General features: G+C 32.8%; 2 pseudogenes; both read right to left on the bottom strand.

Annotated features, from left to right (window-relative positions):
- Window positions 1-410: 410 nt before the first annotated feature.
- LOC111746033 lies at window positions 411-529 on the bottom strand (annotated as a pseudogene).
- Window positions 530-3449: 2920 nt separating this feature from the next.
- Window positions 3450-3568, bottom strand: LOC111746032 (annotated as a pseudogene).
- Window positions 3569-6449: the final 2881 nt, after the last annotated feature.

Below are 6449 nucleotides of genomic sequence, written 5' to 3'. Positions count from 1 at the left end.
AGCAATGAGAGTTTCAGCTGCTTCACATCTTCACCAACACTTGATATGGTCACTCTTTAATTTTAGCCAGATAGCGGTATCTCATTGTGGTTGTAATTTGTATTTGCCTAGTAACATATGATGTTAAATACCTTTTCATATGCTTTTTGGCTAGTCCTATACCCTTTCTTGGGAAGATTTCTGTTTAAATCTCCCTTCTTCCTTTTTTAATTAGGTTATTTTTTTGAATTATTGATTTATAGAACTTCTTTATATATTCTGGAAATTAATGTATATTATATATAGTTAATATTTTCTCATAGTAGTTTGCCTTTTTACACTTTTTTTTTTTTTTGCAAGGAAACCCTTGGTTGACCTTCTAGATTGCAAGGACCTTGTCATCGTATAATCCCTTATTTTTTTATTTTTTATGCCTACAGCACCTGGTCTTCCTAGGTGGTCTCCCATTCAAGTACTAACCAGGCCCAATCCTGCTTAGCTTCTGAGATCAGATGGGATTGGGCTTGTTTAGGGTGGCGTGGCTGTAGACACTTTTTTTCACTCTCTAAATGGTGTCTTTTATAAGCAGAAGCTTTTAATTTTGATGGAATAAAACATCATTTTTTACTCTTGGTTAATACTTTTTGTTCCTGACTAAAAAATCCTTGACTATCCCAGTCATGAAGATATTCTTTTTTTTCCCAAAAACCTTAAAATTTTTTTTGCATTTAGATTAATGATCATCCCCAAATAATTTTTGGTGTGCTATAATATAGGGAATCAACATTATTTTTTTCCCACACAGATATCTATTTGTTCTAGCACCATTTGATGTTACAGCATCATTGCTATTTCTCCATTAATTACATTAAATTTTGTTGAAATTCTATTGATTTTATGTCTATAGGTCTGTTTATCTTTTTTTTCTATTTGCTTTTCCTCATATCAACACAATATCTTAATTAATGCAGCTTTATAATGTCTTAAAATTGGCAAAGAAAAAAAAAATACCTGCTAAGATTTTGATTAGGATTATTTTAATCTATAGACTGATTTGGAGAGAATAGATATCTTAACAATAATAAATCCTTCAATTCTTGTACATGGTGTATTCTCTATTTATTTAGAATTTCTCTCAGCAATGTTTTTATAGTTTATTTATATAGAGTACTTTCAAACATATTAAGTTTTTTATTTTTGGAGGTATTTGATGCTATTATAAATGGTATTTTAAAATTTCATTTTCTAATTTTTTGTTTTTGCTAAGATATGGAAATACAGTTGGTTTTTATATTTTGCCACTGTATCCTCTGACTTTGCAGATTCACTCAGTAGTCATAGTAGTTTGCTGATTCCTTTAGATTTTCTACATACATAATTATATTCTTTGAAACAAAGATAGTTTATTTCTTCATCTATCTTTGTCTCTTTTACTCTTCGAAATCATTCTTCTTTCTGATATATGCATTTAAAGCTATCATTTTCCTCTAAACACTGCTTTAACTATATCATAATTTTTGATATTTGTGTTTTTATTATTATTCAGTACAAAATATTTTATAAATTCTATTTTATTTCCTCTTTGACCCAAAGATTATTTAGAAGTGTGTAGTTTAATTTCTATATATTTGAGGGTTTTTCTAGTTATCAATTTATTAATAACTTCTAATTGGATTCCATTTTGGAGAGGGAATATACTCTGAGAATTCCAATTACATATATATTAGATCATTTGAAATTAACCCATGTATCTCTGACACTGTTCAATATTTTAATTTCTTTTCTGTGTTTCACTTTGGCTATTTTCTATTGACTTATCTTTGAGTTCACTGATCTTTTGTTCTAATCTGCTTTTAAGTTTATTTATTACATTCTTTGTTATCAGATACATATTTTTATTCCAGAATTTCTCTTTGGGTCTTCTTTAGAGATTTAGTTTCTCTGATGAAATTCCTCTCTGTTTGCCCATCCTGTCCATCTTTAAAGTACTTAACAGAATTCTTTAATGTACTTAAAATAGTTATTTATTGACCTCCTCTACTGATTACAGTTTCTGGTCATCAGTGGGTCTGCCTGTCTTGACTGTTTTCTTTCTTTCTTTCTTTCTTTCTTTCTTTTTTTTTTGATTGCAGGTCACATTTTTAAACTAGATTGTATATTTTTGTTTTATTTTTCCAGAGGGGACCTTCCTTTTCCTCTGCCCTAAGCTTGGGAAAGGGATTTTTATCCAGTTCCTATCATGAGTTTAGCTGAGCTGGGACTAGGATAGTATTTGAATTAGTTTCAGTTTATCTCTTGCTAATGCTATTATGGAGATTCCTCTTGGCCTTTCAGCCTAATCCCCAGCTTCTTGCTTCATATCTATCGGGCTTTTCTCTCAGGGATTTTCAAGCTTTGAAATAGAAGGGAGTTTGGGCACAGTTTTAGTTAGTTTTATTTCACCCCAGATTCAACTCCAGAAGGGCCCTGGGACCCCAAGCAGCACAGGGCCTGGGAAATCTCTTTTTACCTCCCAGCTCTGCCTCAACTGCTGCTGACTCAGCAAAATTCTCATGGGGGAGAATCGCTGTTCAGAGAGGTGTGTTTTTGTGTTTGGGACTCTTCCAGCTTCCAATATTTCATGCTAGCCCATATTATTGTTAAAAGTTCAGCTGATTTCTCCTCATTCTATCAATGCCTACTCTTCCACCGCCTGTACTTAGGCTAGGCAATTTGTCCCAAGTATGAAAATAATGACCACTCTTCACTCTTCTTTCAAGGGCATGCCTTTCTCTGAAATTAGTTGTTTAGACTTCTTAAGTGTGTGTCTGTTAGTCTTTTATGTCTTTAAAGAAAGTTATAATTTTTGGTTTACTGTTTTCTTTTGTTATGATGAAAGTGATAGTCTTTATGCCTTTCTATATCTCGACCAACAGTAGAACTCCTATAGTTTCTTCAAGTTTTATCTTAGATTAGCTCTGCAGGCAAGTGTAAGGCCTCTAGGAGTGCAATTGTTATGTCATAAGGTAGGGTATGTTAGCCTAAAAACTTGCCAAAGTGATGGTATCTTCACACTCTCATAAGCAATGAGAGTTTCAGCTGCTTCACATCTTCACCAACACTTGATATGGTCACTCTTTAATTTTAGCCAGATAGCGGTATCTCATTGTGGTTGTAATTTGTATTTGCCTAGTAACATATGATGTTAAATACCTTTTCATATGCTTTTTGGCTAGTCCTATACCCTTTCTTGGGAAGATTTCTGTTTAAATCTCCCTTCTTCCTTTTTTAATTAGGTTATTTTTTTGAATTATTGATTTATAGAACTTCTTTATATATTCTGGAAATTAATGTATATTATATATAGTTAATATTTTCTCATAGTAGTTTGCCTTTTTACACTTTTTTTTTTTTTGCAAGGAAACCCTTGGTTGACCTTCTAGATTGCAAGGACCTTGTCATCGTATAATCCCTTATTTTTTTATTTTTTATGCCTACAGCACCTGGTCTTCCTAGGTGGTCTCCCATTCAAGTACTAACCAGGCCCAATCCTGCTTAGCTTCTGAGATCAGATGGGATTGGGCTTGTTTAGGGTGGCGTGGCTGTAGACTCTTTTTTTCACTCTCTAAATGGTGTCTTTATAAGCAGAAGCTTTTAATTTTGATGGAATAAAACATCATTTTTTACTCTTGGTTAATACTTTTTGTTCCTGACTAAAAAATCCTTGACTATCCCAGTCATGAAGATATTCTTTTTTTTTCCTAGAAGCTTTAGATTTTTTTTGCATTTAGATTAATGGTCATCCCCAAATAATTTTTGGCGTGCTATAATATAGGGAATCAACATTATTTTTTTCCCACACAGATATCTATTTGTTCTAGCACCATTTGATGTTACAGCATCATTGCTATTTCTCCATTAATTACATTAAATTTTGTTGAAATTCTATTGATTTTATGTCTATAGGTCTGTTTATCTTTTTTTTCTATTTGCTTTTCCTCATATCAACACAATATCTTAATTAATGCAGCTTTATAATGTCTTAAAATTGGCAAAGAAAAAAAAAATACCTGCTAAGATTTTGATTAGGATTATTTTAATCTATAGACTGATTTGGAGAGAATAGATATCTTAACAATAATAAATCCTTCAATTCTTGTACATGGTGTATTCTCTATTTATTTAGAATTTCTCTCAGCAATGTTTTTATAGTTTATTTATATAGAGTACTTTCAAACATATTAAGTTTTTTATTTTTGGAGGTATTTGATGCTATTATAAATGGTATTTTAAAATTTCATTTTCTAATTTTTTGTTTTTGCTAAGATATGGAAATACAGTTGGTTTTTATATTTTGCCACTGTATCCTCTGACTTTGCAGATTCACTCAGTAGTCATAGTAGTTTGCTGATTCCTTTAGATTTTCTACATACATAATTATATTCTTTGAAACAAAGATAGTTTATTTCTTCATCTATCTTTGTCTCTTTTACTCTTCGAAATCATTCTTCTTTCTGATATATGCATTTAAAGCTATCATTTTCCTCTAAACACTGCTTTAACTATATCATAATTTTTGATATTTGTGTTTTTATTATTATTCAGTACAAAATATTTTATAAATTCTATTTTATTTCCTCTTTGACCCAAAGATTATTTAGAAGTGTGTAGTTTAATTTCTATATATTTGAGGGTTTTTCTAGTTATCAATTTATTAATAACTTCTAATTGGATTCCATTTTGGAGAGGGAATATACTCTGAGAATTCCAATTACATATATATTAGATCATTTGAAATTAACCCATGTATCTCTGACACTGTTCAATATTTTAATTTCTTTTCTGTGTTTCACTTTGGCTATTTTCTATTGACTTATCTTTGAGTTCACTGATCTTTTGTTCTAATCTGCTTTTAAGTTTATTTATTACATTCTTTGTTATCAGATACATATTTTTATTCCAGAATTTCTCTTTGGGTCTTCTTTAGAGATTTAGTTTCTCTGATGAAATTCCTCTCTGTTTGCCCATCCTGTCCATCTTTAAAGTACTTAACAGAATTCTTTAATGTACTTAAAATAGTTATTTATTGACCTCCTCTACTGATTACAGTTTCTGGTCATCAGTGGGTCTGCCTGTCTTGACTGTTTTCTTTCTTTCTTTCTTTCTTTCTTTCTTTTTTTTTTGATTGCAGGTCACATTTTTAAACTAGATTGTATATTTTTGTTTTATTTTTCCAGAGGGGACCTTCCTTTTCCTCTGCCCTAAGCTTGGGAAAGGGATTTTTATCCAGTTCCTATCATGAGTTTAGCTGAGCTGGGACTAGGATAGTATTTGAATTAGTTTCAGTTTATCTCTTGCTAATGCTATTATGGAGATTCCTCTTGGCCTTTCAGCCTAATCCCCAGCTTCTTGCTTCATATCTATCGGGCTTTTCTCTCAGGGATTTTCAAGCTTTGAAATAGAAGGGAGTTTGGGCACAGTTTTAGTTAGTTTTATTTCACCCCAGATTCAACTCCAGAAGGGCCCTGGGACCCCAAGCAGCACAGGGCCTGGGAAATCTCTTTTTACCTCCCAGCTCTGCCTCAACTGCTGCTGACTCAGCAAAATTCTCATGGGGGAGAATCGCTGTTCAGAGAGGTGTGTTTTTGTGTTTGGGACTCTTCCAGCTTCCAATATTTCATGCTAGCCCATATTATTGTTAAAAGTTCAGCTGATTTCTCCTCATTCTATCAATGCCTACTCTTCCACCGCCTGTACTTAGGCTAGGCAATTTGTCCCAAGTATGAAAATAATGACCACTCTTCACTCTTCTTTCAAGGGCATGCCTTTCTCTGAAATTAGTTGTTTAGACTTCTTAAGTGTGTGTCTGTTAGTCTTTTATGTCTTTAAAGAAAGTTATAATTTTGGGTTTACTGTTTTCTTTTGTTATGATGAAAGTGATAGTCTTTATGCCTTTCTATATCTCGACCAACAGTAGAACTCCCATAGTTTCTTCAAGTTTTATCTTAGATTAGCTCTGCAGGCAAGTGTAAGGCCTCAGAGCAACCTTAAGTAGTCACAGTTCTGGATTTAGACTTATTTAGATTTAGAATACCAGTTTCCTGAGTCATGAGCAGCATTTGGCTTTGTAAAATATTGCTGTTGTTTTCATCTTCCCTCCTCCAACCAAAAGCAGTTAGTTTTACTACATAAGCTTATTCCATATGCCCTTTTCCTCCTTCAAATTTAGTTTAAGTCTTGCTGGTTTTTCCCTCGATCTGTTTCCTCTGGTAGCATCTGGAGCTAAGCTATCATCATTGCCAGACAGCAACAGTAGCTTATTCCTGATATTCTAGATGGTTTCCCCATACCCTCCCTGGGCTCCCTCTAATCCAGTCCCCACATTGTATCCAGATTGATGGTTACAAAAACATAATTCTGACCATGTCATTCTCCTACTTAAACTCTTTCAATGGCTTCCGAGTCCTCTTAAAGTGCAGGCAGAACTCAGC

This window comes from Pteropus vampyrus, unplaced genomic scaffold (genome assembly GCF_000151845.1).
Source record: "Pteropus vampyrus isolate Shadow unplaced genomic scaffold, Pvam_2.0 Scaffold172, whole genome shotgun sequence".
Lineage (NCBI taxonomy): Eukaryota > Metazoa > Chordata > Mammalia > Chiroptera > Pteropodidae > Pteropus > Pteropus vampyrus.
Note: the sequence above shows the minus strand (reverse complement) of the source record. Positions and strands in the feature narration are given on the sequence as shown.